This window comes from Castor canadensis, chromosome 3 (assembly GCF_047511655.1).
Source record: "Castor canadensis chromosome 3, mCasCan1.hap1v2, whole genome shotgun sequence".
NCBI classification, from domain to species: domain Eukaryota; kingdom Metazoa; phylum Chordata; class Mammalia; order Rodentia; family Castoridae; genus Castor; species Castor canadensis.
The window spans coordinates 133,688,496-133,702,290 of NC_133388.1; positions in this window are offsets into that span (position 1 = coordinate 133,688,496).

The following is a 13,795-nucleotide window of genomic DNA, read 5'->3' on the forward strand; positions in this document are numbered from 1 at the left end:
CCAGATACCATAGGTGGCCTCCTTATCTGTGTACAAGACATTCCAAGATCCCAATGGATGCCTGAAACCAAACTCTCTACATACCATATTTTTCTATATGTCCTGCAGCATTGCCACATAATTCCGGGGTAATTCTGTCCTTCCATGTTTTATGCTCTGGTGCCTCCTTTGCTTTGCTACTCTGGTGCTTTGGGGCTCTTATTAAGTAAAACAGGGGTTAGTTGAAAACAAGCAACAGGGATATTGACATATTACAGTATCTATCTGATAACCAAGGTAGCTACCAAGTGACTAATGACAGGTCACATGTACAGAGTGCTTGTGTGGAACAAAGATGTGATTCACATCCCAGGCACGAGGAGTAGGATGGTGTCAGATTTCATTGTACCACTCAGAATGTCATACAATTTCAAACCTATGACTTGCCTATTTCTAGAAGTCTCCATTTAGTATTTTCAGGTCTCGGTGACTGTGGGTGTCTAAGACCTCAGAAAGCAAAATCGTGGCTAAGGGGGAATTGCTGTGCTAGTCACAGTGTACCTTGCCTTCCTGCAGCAGGTAATAACTTCTTCCCTTTCATTGGTTGGTTGCTTGCCTAGTTTTTTGTGGGTTTCTCTACATTACTCTGGGCTCCTCCATCCTGCTCTGGTTTGGCCTAGCCATAATTCTGTGACCTCTGCATTATTCTGAGATACAAATATCTGGGCTGGGCTGTTTCCTGGACCCTATGGCTTCCTTTTTCGTGGGGTTTCCCTTTCTCTTAGTGGAACATCTTCCAAAAGTCTTCTAAGTAAAGGTCTCATGGGGAGAAGTGTGAGTGAGTGTGTGTGTGTGTGTGTGTGTGTGTGTAGCTGGTGTGGGGGGGTGTTCTAGGATTGAAACTTTAACTTTCTTCTCTCATTTTCTATTTATTGGTCTTTTTGTTCTACTTTCTAAGAGACTTCTTCAATCTCATCTTTTATCTTTTCAGCTGTCATTTTAAAAAATTGTTATAATATTTCTAACTTCTAAGAGTTTGTTTTACAACACCCCGTTTTTATTTCATGAATGCAAGATCCTGTAGTATGTCTCTGAAGGACTGAGATTGTTTTTTAAGTTTTTTGCTGCCCCAGGTTCTGGCCTATTTTCTTCCCTACTTTATTTCCATCTCTGGCATATTGGAAGCTTTCTTCATATCCTCGTGGTCTCTGATCAAGATGGAGCTGCTCAGTTTGCCATGTCCTGTCCACCTGCAGGTACATGTGCAGTTGGGGTGACATCTGAGGTCTAAGTGCTCCTCAGAAAACCTTCAGCCAAGTCTCCAAACTTCATCCCCACTCTACACTCCTACTTCAGAAGAACTCGATGCCTCCTTTCCTGAGCCTTCTTGGGGCTTGTGGTAGGAGCCATCTTGGTTCTTATCAAATATTCTCATGACCTCCTCCAAGTCACCTCTCTCAGGTTGGATAAACCAGTTAACATTTGGTCATCCGCTTCCAAACTTTGACAAAAAGTTTTGTGGCACTCTCTCACCCACTGCCATTTCTGTCCCTTATACATTTCTGTCTTTCTGAGCCTTTGAGGGTCAGAATGTCCTGAGGGATCAGAAATAAGCTTTCCTTCCCCTCAGACCTTCTAACCCAAGGATTGCAAACAGCAGACACCTCAAGTTACAGTTGTGCTGCATCTATGCTAGCCACCAATCTTTTTATCTTTGTTACACTTGAGTCCAGAATTTTGACAACAAAGGCAAAAGAAGTTTAGATTTCCCCCAATTTCATGGCCTTTGTCTTCTTCCATTGATTCCTACATGTCTTGAGTCAATCTTTCCAGAAAAATGACCTAATTCGACTTCTTCCTTAAATATTAATTACCCCTCCTCTTCTCCAAACCTTTATTCACCACGAAGTGTCCTTCACTCCCACTGCCCTTTGCAGTCCTCCTTTCACTTCCAAGGGACTCCAGACCTTCAGCGAGATTATCCACTTTAATCCATGGGGATCCTGAGGCTTTGTTTTCTAATTGGGGAAAGTCAGAATTAGTTTCCAGAAGCAAAGGTTAAGCTGACACTCACAGAGGTGTTGTTTAGCTAGGTGACACACAGTGAGTGACCCAGATAGTGTATATCATCTATCCATATGTCCTCCTAGCCCTCCATGGGGCTCAGGGGACATTCCCATTAGTGATGGTTCAAAGGGCAGCCTACCACCATAAGAGCTATTAGTCTCCTGCATTCAAGAAATTTACACCAGTGACACAGGTTACTCCAGAGGCACCTGCACACCCATGTTTATTGCAGCACTATTCACAATAGCCAAGTTATGGAAACAGCCAAGATGCCCCACTACTGACGAATGGATCAAGAAAATGTGGCATCTATACACAATGGAATTCTATGCAGCCATGAAGAAGAACGAAATGTTATCATTCGCTGGTAAATGGATGGAATTGGAGAATATCATTCTGACTGAGGTTAGCCTGGCCCAAAAGACCAAAAATCGTATGTTCTCCCTCATATGTGGACATTAGATCAAGGGCAAACACAACAAGGGGATTGAACTTTGATCACAAGATAAAAGTGAGAGCACACAAGGGAGATATGAGGATAGATAAGACACCTAAAAAACTAGATAGCATTTGTTGCCTTCACGCAGAGAAACTAAAGCAGATACCTTAAAGCAACTGAGGCCAATAGGAAAAGGGGAACAGGTACTAGAGAAAAGGTGAGATCAAAAAGAATTAACCTAGAAGGTAACACACAGGCACAGGAAATCAATGTGAGTCAATGCCCTGTATAGCTATCCTTGTCTCAGCCAGCAAAAACTCTTGTTCCTTCCTATTATTGCTTATACTCTCTCTACAACAAAATTAGAAATAAGGGCAAAATAGTTTCTGCCGGGTATCCAGGGGTTGGGGGGAGAGGGAGGGGGCGGGGTGGGTGGTAAGGGAGGGGGTGGGGAGAGGGGGTAGAAATGACCCAAACATTGTATGCACATATGAATAAAAAATAAATAAAAGAAATTTACACCAACTGGGTGCCTGTGGGTCACTTCTGTAATCCCAGCACTCCAGAGGTGGGGTTAGGAGGATGGAGAGTTTGAGGGCACCTGGGTTCCATAGCTAGACCCTCTCAAAAAAAAAAAAAAAAGGAAGAAGAGAGGGAAGATGGGGAGGAGGAGAAGGGGAAAGGGCCATCGGAGAGGGGAAGAGGAGGGGGAGGGGAAAAGGAAAAGAAGGAGAAGAAACTGACCGGGGTCGTGAAGGCCATCTACAGGGGAGTGTGGCTCAGGGGAGAGAAATAATGGAGAACCGGCAGTTGACGCGGCCAGAGGCTTTCGGAAAAGCAAGTGAAGGAGAAGGGCAAAGGCTGGGGGCGGAGGGTGGGGAATGGGCGGCGGCAGCCGCCAGCGATGCCCCGTGCCCGCCAAGGCCCTCTCCCTGGTCCCCAGCGCGTTTTCAACCGGAACAGCCCGGCGGAAGAGAGCAGTCCTGGCGCGGCGCGGGCCGCGAGGCTGGATTAACCTTTCCTCCACTGGGGAGCCCAGCTGCACCCGCACCCCAAAAGCCCGCACCCCAAAAGCCAAGCGCGGCGCCGCTGGGGCCTCCGGGCCTCCCCGGCTAGGACGCCTGCAGGGCTTGCGTGTCCTGCGCGGTTCCGGGCTCCACGCGAGGGGCGATGAGGACACCGGAGCAAAGCCGCGTCTCCGCCGCTGCGACGCGGCACGGACACAGAGCTGCGCTCGCCGGCCGCGGGTCGCGGGGTCGGAAAGCGTGGGAAAGGGAGGGAGATGAGAAAGGAGGAGCCGGGAGGACCCCCCGCGGGTCCTCCCGGGGGGGGGGGGCCGCGCCCAGGGACTCGGCGGAGGACTCCCTGTCACTTAGGCCACTGTCACGCCCCCTGACATGTCCCACGTGAGTGGGTGTCCCCTGGGAGGGACATCCATCCAAAAACTGCATCCGATCCCCGCCTGTGCCTTTTCGACTCCCGAACTCCCACCTCACCCTCGACGCAGGGTCTCTGGGGTCAGGGTTTCCCACCGCGGATTCCGGCGCCGTGTCTAGGTATCAGGGCCCGCTTGATCCGGGGCGCTCTGAATAATAATAATTAGGGGAGCGGAGGAGAAGCAACGGGGTAATCAAGAAAGGAAAGCTGAAAGCCGGGCGCGGTGGTTCACAGCTGCAATCCCAGCACGGAGGCGGAGGCAGGAAGACCGAGAGTTCCAGACCAGCCGGGGCTATTTAGACCTGTCTGAAAAATAAAAATAAAGGAGTAACTAAAGCCGCTGCTAAAGCCTGTGCCACCGCGCTGTCGCTGTGCGGTCGCGAGCACGGCTGGGTCTTTCTGTTCCTCCCTTGTGGTCCCCATATCCCTCACCCATCACTTTCTCAGCTAGGCGTTTACGCCAGGACCTTGGCACGTGTGTCCACCCGCGTTCAGCGCAGGCGATTGGTTCTAACCTTGGTTGTCCTGTCCGTGGAGTTCAAAGCTCACTTGTAGCGTCATCATTCAGAGGATGCTTCAGATCCACCAAAGGCTGGCTGTGATGGCTCACAGCTACTGGGGATGCTGAAGCCGGAGTATCACTTGATCTCAGGAGTTCAAGACCAGCCTGGGCAACATAGCTAGACCCTGTTTAAAACAAACAACAGCAACAACACACACACACACACACACACACAAACCCAAGATCCACGCACTCCGTTTATTGTGTATCAAGTGTTCAAGTGGGGGCAACGCGGCAGGGAGCAGTTTACAAGTTTCTGATCGGACAATGCAACATGGTTGTCCCTTTATGGCTGGATACCTAGGTAGGGAGCAGACATTTTGTGCAATGTTACTTTTGCAAAGATAAAAGAAAAAAAAAGTTTTAAAATAATCTTAATGTTATTTGATTTCCCCATAAAGAAGTTGAGGCAAAGGAAACCAGAAAGCAGTATCATTATTATGAAAATAAAATTACCCGGTTACTCTTCAATGCATTCTGAACCCTAAACAGGATTTTCTGCCTGCCAGGCTAGGTTGTGAGCTTTGCCAGGTGGTTATTACATTGTAATAGAAACAAAAGCCGTATTATTTCACATGTATGCTTTGCAATTTATAAAGAGATTTTACTGACTTTAGGTTACTTGGGCCTTTTCTTTTTTTTTTTTTTGCTTGTCCAAAATATCTTGTTTATGAAAGTACTTTTTAGAAATGTATTCATGCTGGTGGTTATTTTTTATGACTACTTCTCACTCCCTCTCATGAAATAGGTAAAGTCCATCGGGTAGATTTCATTCTTATCTTCTAACACTTTTAATATTTGCATCTCAGGAAAGTTAAGTGGCCTATGTAAGGGATGAGGGTTATTTAGGGTGAATATAAAAAAGACGTGTCTTATGGTCGGTGGTATTTTTTTGTTTTAGAAATTGTGTTCTAGATTACTGAGGTGAAAGACAACAAATCAAAACTAAAAACAAAAAAATAAAATAAAAACATCTTAAATCAGTCCTCCCCAAATTGTCCCTCCTTCTCGCCAGGCTGGAGAAGCGCCGGGCAGCTGCAGGTCGCGCGCCCCTCTCAGCGGCGTCCCCACCTGCGGGAACCCCACACCCGGTAGGCAGCGGTGGGGCGAGGCTGGAGGACCCTTGCCCTTGGCGGGGGTCGGGGACCATTGGAGGTTCCGGGAACCCGAGGCGGTGGGAGGCGTGGGCCGGGGCTCAGGCACCTGCTCCCCTTCTGCCCACCCTCCCACCGCATGGACCCTGCAGTGGTGCGGATTCCAAAGTGTGTTCAATTCGGGAATCGATGCATGGGAAACAAGGCCCCTTCAATGCCCTCCGACTTAGAGCTCTGATTAGGCCTGAAAGGCTTCAAATGGCCCCTTCAGTCTCTAGGGGCCGCCGCCATGGTGACCTTTCGCGTCGCCTCCCCAGGAATCTCCGAGCTCCCAGTGCGCGTGGGGGAGAGGGCAGCACCGGGCCTCAGGGTCTTGCCGGGGCTGGTGGGGAGGGACGCGCTTAGGGCCCATACTGGATCCATTCCCACTCGAGACCAGAAAACCAAGACTAGGTGAATCCGAGGTGGCCGCTGGCTTCTTAGGACGCAGTCGAGAGAGGTTCGGGACTTCTTCGGGAAGGTCCGTGGAAGCTGTGGCCTTAGTCTTCAGAATCTGACGGTTGGTTCCTCCAACCCCAAACAAACCCCGCACCCCATTCTGTCATTTCGCCCCGGTTGAAGGTGGTGATGTAGAGAAAAAAACAACTGAATTTCTTGAGTTTTCTAATTAAAATGCTCCTGAACTTTGCACCCCATTTTCCAAATAGGCACAAACAGGGATTCCAAGTAGGAAGTCAGGTCAGAATGTAGGACTTGCTGGGAATTGAAAGGAGCCCTGGCAGCGCAGGGATGGCAAGAGCTTGCAGGACACCCACATTTGCAGGGAGAACTTGGGAGGCGCCTGCCAAGGTGCAGAGGAACCGGGGGTAGCAGCACCAGAAGATGCAGTGTGGATTTCAGGTGCTGACCTGTTTTGGGGTTCAGTGCTTCAACCAGTGAAAGTTGGGGCTTCTATGGAGTCAGGGCTGGCCGTGGGGGCCTGAACATCAGGCTGCTTTTTCTGGCTTTCACACACTTGTGACCCAAAATTACTGATTCCACTGTGGGCTAACAGGCAGTCTTTGTTTCAGCAGAACATGAAGGTCCAGGCAAGTGACTTTTGGGGCCTACAAGTTTCTTTCATATTTTTGCAAGTATATCACAACCAATAAGAAGAAGAAGGAATGGATTATTTAAAGAAGGAACCCTTATATTTTACTGTGTACATTTTCATTACTCTTAATTCCCACCATTTCTGCATTAGCCATCGACAAGTAAACACAATTGAACATTCTAAAATTGCTTTGAAATGACACACACAGAAACCATGAACCAAGTTCTGAGCCCTAATCTGCAGAAAACATGAGGGTGCCGAGCTTCTGTTCTTTCCTAGATTTTACAAATGACTGATCTCCTTAAGGCAATACACTTTTCTCAGCAAAACAGATCTGCCCACAACCACTGGGTCCTTGCTGTGCAAGACACACAGCCAGTAAAATGATGCAGATTATGCTCACCGATCACTTAAGAAGACTAGGATGGGAGGGAAGAAAGGAAGAGAAGGAAGGAACCAGATGATACCTTAAATCAATCTTTGTGTGCTCTGTGCCAAACAGGAATGCAAATACAAAATGCTTTACCTGAGAGATGGTTGTAAACACAGTAAAGACAGTGATTTTGTGTTTGAAATGAGAAAATATGCTTAATTCTCCCAGCACGGGCCAAGCAATCATTAAGCAGGTTAACTCTACACCCAGGGAATGCTGATGGCAGCCATAAATAAATAAGCTAATATGTACAATGGATAAATGAATAGACTTTTCCTCTGTGTTTTACAGCCTGAAAAGAATGCATCTTTTCATTAAAAGCATCATTTGAAAACATGGAAACTGATACCACCCTGTTCAGTGCTCTCTGCCATTGATAATGGGCTCTGTATTCCTGGCGGGGTGGGAGGCCGATATCCATTTACTGTAGCAGAGATTGTCATTGAATGAAGCCTTTAATGGGGGTGTTTATGTCCCACTCAGCTAAGAGCCCAGGGCTGCCTTAGAGTCATCTTCCCTCTGCCTGCACAGCTCTTAGAGAATCGAATCGATACAGGTAAGATGTGGGTTGGTGGTCAGCAGTCCCGTAAGTGGAGGGGTAGAGCACAAATGGAAACTGACAGGTAGCCACTTAGAGAAAGGACATGGGGTAAACACTCTGAAAAGTGACGCTCCTCTTGGGAGCCAGGGAGCATCCAGACCCCACATTTCAGTCCATGTGGGGATCAGACAGGAAGAGAGGGAACAAAGCCCAGCCATATATATATATATATATTCATATATATGTTTTCATCTTTTTCTTTTGACAGTTGCTAGGGTTTGTACTCAGGGCCTTGAACTTGCTAGGCAACTACTCTACCACTTGAGCCATGTCCCCCAGGCTCCCAAATTGAAAAAAAAAATTGCTAGCTGAGCATGATGGCACCCACTATCCATCCTAGCATTGGGGAGGCTGAGGCAAGAGGATTGTGAGTTTGAGGCCAGCCTGAGCTACAGATCGAGACTGTCTCAAAAAATAAGGCTGGGAAAGTGGTGCAAGTGGTAGATATATCAAGATCAAGGCCCTGAGTTCAACCCCTTTTCCCCCAGTACCACCAAAACACTGTCCCAAGTCGGTCACCCATGACTCACGCCTGTAATCCTAGCTACTCAGGAGGCAGAGATCAGGAGGATCAAGGTTTGAAGGTTCGAAGCCAGCTACTGCAAAATAGTTGTGAGACCCTATCTCAAAAAAAAGAAAACCCATTACAAAAAAGGGCTAGTGGAGTGGCTCAAGGTGTAGGCCCTGAGTTCAAACCTCAGTACTGGAAAAAAAATTGTGCCAAAATATCCAAAACAAAATTTAGTATTGATGGTACTTTTAAGTAAACAATTGGTGGCCTTAAGCCCATTCACACTGCTTGCAACCATCGCCACCATCATCTCTAAAACTCTTTTCATCGATATTCATTAAACAGTAATCCCCATATACCCTCTCTTCCCCCTACACCTCTGCATCCTATGACTTTGACTTCTCTGAGTACCTTGCATTAGTGACATCACACAGTATTTGTCCTTCTGTGAACTGGCGTGTTTTACTTGGTGTAATGCCCTCAAAGTTCATTCATCTTGTAGCATGTGTCAATCTTTCCTTTTTTTTTGCAGCACTGTGGTTTAAGCTCAGGACCTCATGCTTACTAGTCAAGAACTCTACCACTTGAGCCACTCCATCATCCCATCAAATTTTCTTCCTTTAAAAAATTTCTATTTCCTTTTTTTTTTTTCCAGCATTGGTGTTTGAACTTAGGGCCTCACACTTGCTAGGCAGGTGCTCTACCACATAAGCCTCTCCACCAGCCCACCCAAAATTTCTAATGTATATAGGTTTAATTTTTTTTTGGCAGTATGATATATGAACTCAGTCTTCATGCTTGCTAGCCAGGTTCTCTACCACTTGGGCCACACCTCCAGCCCTACATGTTTAATTTTTTTTGTTTTGCTTAATTAATTTTGGATCAGGATTGGCTATGTTGCCCAGGCTGACCTCAAACTTAAAATCCCCCTGCCTCCTGCCCAAGCAGCTGGCAAGGCAGGTACAAGACACTGTGCGCAACTAATACATAGAGAATGAACTTAGCTGTGGATGACAGTGTGGCATTTCCATACATATGGAATGTGAAATTTGCTTCCTTTTAGCTATACCTATATGTGAAATGTATATATAAACACATATGATTATGTATGTACATGCACATGTAGTAGTGGGTCTGTCTGAGGGGGTCACGGGAGGCAGGAGATGTAAAAAAAGTTAGACAATGAAAAATATTGAAAGAACCCATCTATATATGAATGTAATACAATGCACTGTACAGTAATCTGTTGAGTATTAGGGAAGCACGGCTAGAGAATAAGTAAAGGAAGGGAGAGTGTTAGTTTGATTAAAACATGATATATACAGGCTTGAAGTACCAAAGTGACATTGGGCCACTGATACATACTTTTACTTAAAAAATGAAGGGCAAGAGAGAAAAATAGGTCTTTTCCTGGGATGGGTACCAGAGGGAGGTGGGTGAACACAGGAAAGGGGGAACAAGGGTGAATATGGTGGATGTACTTTGTATCCATCTATGAAAGTAGAAGAATGAAACCTGTTGAAATTGTTCTAAGAAGGGAGGATAGAAGGGAAGAGGGAAAATAATGGAGGGGGGTAAAGCCAACTAAGATATGTTGTAAGCACATATGTAAATATCACAATGCATCCCCTATTCAACTCTTCTATGCTAATAAATTACAAAAAAAAAAGAAATTTGTTTCCTTTTTTAAGGCTGGATATTTCATTGCATGTATATGTGTTTTATACATGTGTCCACTGCTCCACTTTTTGGCTCTTGTGTGATTTCACTTTCTTCACCCCAAACTCACTAACTCATCAGCCTAGATAGTTTTATGAGTCGATGAGAATAAGAAAAACATTCCTGAGAAATTTCAAACAGTGAGAGAGACTCCGGTTTGGAGCATCCCAGATCCTTCTGCCCTCTCCACCTTGTCCCTCAGTCATTGCCCCCAACATTTCTTAAGAAAGTCTGAATGTTGGACTTCAGTTTTCTGGGCTTCCTTTACTACCAGCAAGCCCTTTCTATCGGGGAGGCGAAACATTAAATCTCATAAATGAATAACTGGCTTTAGTGTGTGTGTGTGTGTGTGTTGTTTGGAAATTATCTCACTTTTTTTTTTGGTGGCATTGGGGTTTGAACTCAAGGCCACTTGAGCCACTGTACCAGCTAAGGTGCTGAGGTTTGAACTCAGGGCCTTGTGCTTGCTAGGGAGACACAGTATCACTTGAGCCACCTACCCCAAATTGTTTTTCTTCCTAAATATGGATTCCCATTTATTGTTAGAAAGCTAGACACTAGGCACTGTCTTTGATCATTTCACAAATGAAATCAGATTTTTGTCTTTTTTCTTTGCAGTGCTAGAGACCAAACCCAGGACCTCAAGCATGCTAGGCAAGGGCTCTACCACTGATCTACACCCACTGCTCTGAAATCAGTTTTGTTGTTGAGACAGGATCTGCTTATGAAGTGGAGGATGGCCTTGAATTCTCAGCTGCCTGAGTGCCTGGATCATAGGCATGACGTACAGCTTGAAATCACTTTTTAAAAAAAAAAAATCACATCTTAAGCCTGAACTGACAGACCTACCATTGACTGAATCAGGGCATTTCTGCTAAGTAACAGAATTCACAAACAGATCCCTATCCTTTAGCTTCAGTAATACAGACTAAACACACCCAGTTCTTCATTTTTGTTTCTTCTTTCTCTCAAATCACTGGGAATCAGGAGAGAGAGACCTTTGCGATTGGTGACACTGCTACAGTTCCTAGCTGTCTGTGTTCAAGTCTTTCACACTCCAGCTCTAGACTGGCCAGTAGCAACCTAGGCTATGAGGGCAAGAAAGCCACCAGCCCCTCCCTGTAACTGTAAGATACACAGACCTGCCTGGGGCAAGCCCAGGAGGTAGGGTGGACTTGGGATTTAAGAACTGAGGAATGGAGATATCAGGTTCCCTCCCAGAAGAAGCTGGAGTTACAACCTTGGAATGCCCTCCACCCAGTTTTAGTGAAAGATAGTTTTTAAATCAATTTTAAGACAATTTGTTTCTAGCACCTTTAGATCAGATAACTATGTGTGTGTTTGGCAGGGAGGGGAGGCGGTATGGAGGGTGTTGAATTCACCAAGACAACCGGTGGCTCACACTTGTAATCCTAGCCACTCAGGAGGCAAAGATCAGGAGGATCAGGGTTTGAAGCCAGCCCAGGGAAGAGCCCCTATCTCAGAATTCATAAGCCCATCACAAAAATGGGCTGTAACCGTGTAGCAAGTACAAGACCCTGAGTTCAAACCCCAGTACCTCCCCACAAAAAAAACTCACCAAGAGAATTTAAGTGATCCTCCCTGGCTCACATCCATGGAGCCTGGCAGCAATCAGGTTGAGAAAACTGCAAAAGTAAAACTCCTATTGTCTTTGAAAACAACTTCAAGGTGAATGAGTGCCTAGGTTTTGTTGTGCACCATGTTTTGCCTCTCCCTTCTCTTGCTGCTTCATCTCAGGAGATGCATTTGTTGAAAATGGGAAAAGTCACATATTTGATCCTAAAATCTAAAATCTTACCTAATATTTTTATTAGCACTTAAAAGTAATTCACATAGATTAATAGATGCCAAGCAGAATACAAATGAAAAGGAGGAATATGTAGCACTTTTAAACAATTTGAAAAGCTGAGTGAGATGCCTTCCCCTTGGATATCCTATTTTCTTGATTGGAACTGCTTTTAACAGAAGTACTATGCTAGAAATATAAAGCAAATTTTATAAACCTAGGGGCTGGGAATGTAGCTTAGTTTGTGTAGCATGCATGAGACCCTGGGTTTGATCCCCAGTACAACAATAACAAAACAAAACACAAACACAAAAAAAGATTGGTGGCTCACGCCTGTAATCCAAGTTACTTGGGAGGCAGAAATCAGGAGGATTGCAGTTCAAAGCCAGTCTCAAGCAAACAGTTCACGAGACCCTATCTTGGAAAAACCTATCACGAAAAGGGCTGGCACAAGCGACAGAACACCTGCTTTATAAGCATGAAGCCCTGAGTTCAAACCCCAGTCTCACAACACACACACACACACACACACACACACACACACACACAAGAGATGATTTTAAAAAAGAAATAAACATAAGACCTTCAGATAATTACTTGAGAAAGTTACAACGTTTTAAACTATTTCTCAAGCCAAAAATTGAGCTGTTTTACCCGATCAGTGTGACCAAAACTTTCCCAACAGTTCAGATTGGATGAAATGGTCCTCAGAATTTTCCAGTGTGAGGCACATGATCCATATAATACAGTATTATTTGGCAGGCCCATATTTGAGTGACTATTAAAAAAGACACATACACACACGCACACACACGAAACCCACCTCCTGCTATTCCAGTTCAAAGAATAAAACAGTTGTCAAATTATTCAATGAGTGAAAAAAATGGATCACACCAGCTCCAAATAACTTGCTTTCCTGTTTGAGTTAAAAATAATGTTCAAACCCAGAAACAGTAAGAAAACAATTCAAGTAATATATTTTAAACTAGCAGTCAAGGAAAAGCTGCCTAATTATATGATGGGCCCCCATCTTTTCAAAAGACCATTGTTCTGACTTAATTAGCATGAATTAAAACAGTCTTAAAACAACAGGGCACATTCCCATTAGGATAAATTAGTCAGCCCCAGTCAAGGCAGTAAAGAATTCCCAAGAGGAAAATGTCACCGTTTTCCACCTGCACTGCATCTCCTGCTCAAAGGGCTCGGCTCAGCTGGGAGCCTTCCCTGGAAGGAGAGGGTGAGCCGCCCAGGGGGTGGATAGAACCATGGCCAGGGATGGGATGCAGTGGTGGCCTGCACAGCACTTTCCTCTTGCTCATTCAGGTCTGCGTGAGTATTTCAGTTTACTGTTGCTAGAACAGGATTGTTAGCTGAAAATGCTGCTTCTTTCTCAGGATTGGGTAGGAGGTTGGGCTTTGGGCAGGGAAGACCTGGCTTTGCCACTTAAAGGCAGGTGACTCACCACACCTTTCATCTCTCAGCCTCAACTTCCTCATCTGTAAGGAGGCACACACTCAACGGTACCACCTTACAGGGGCAATACTCAGTCAACACTGGACATTGTTCCCAGCATAAGCAAGTCTCTCTCTGCTCATTAGCAAGGATTTCCACCCCCCTCCACCCCCCGCCCCCATTGGGATGCCTCCCACAGTAGTTTTCATTTCAGCTGGCTTCTCTCTCTCCTTGAACTCTGTAAAAATCTACTTTATTAATCAGGATTCAAAATCAGGTTTAAAACCTGAGCAATATAAATATGTTTATGTTTTAGCCTTTCTTAATTTACTTATAATTTTTCTTCCCTAAGTGGAAAAGGTCAGATGGTGGGGTGAATAGCCAGTCTCTGCAATGTCCAAGTAATTTCATTTCACACTAAACATGTTACCTGGTATTTGTCAAATGGTGTGCGAGAGGTGGCAACAAAGGGATTAAAATGAATCCAAATAAAGATGAAAGATTAATTCATGGTGGAAGACTTGGTTACAAGACTCATAAAACTCTGGCTTTAATGAGTTTTTAAAAATAAGTTGTATGGCTGGGCTCCGGTGGCTTACGC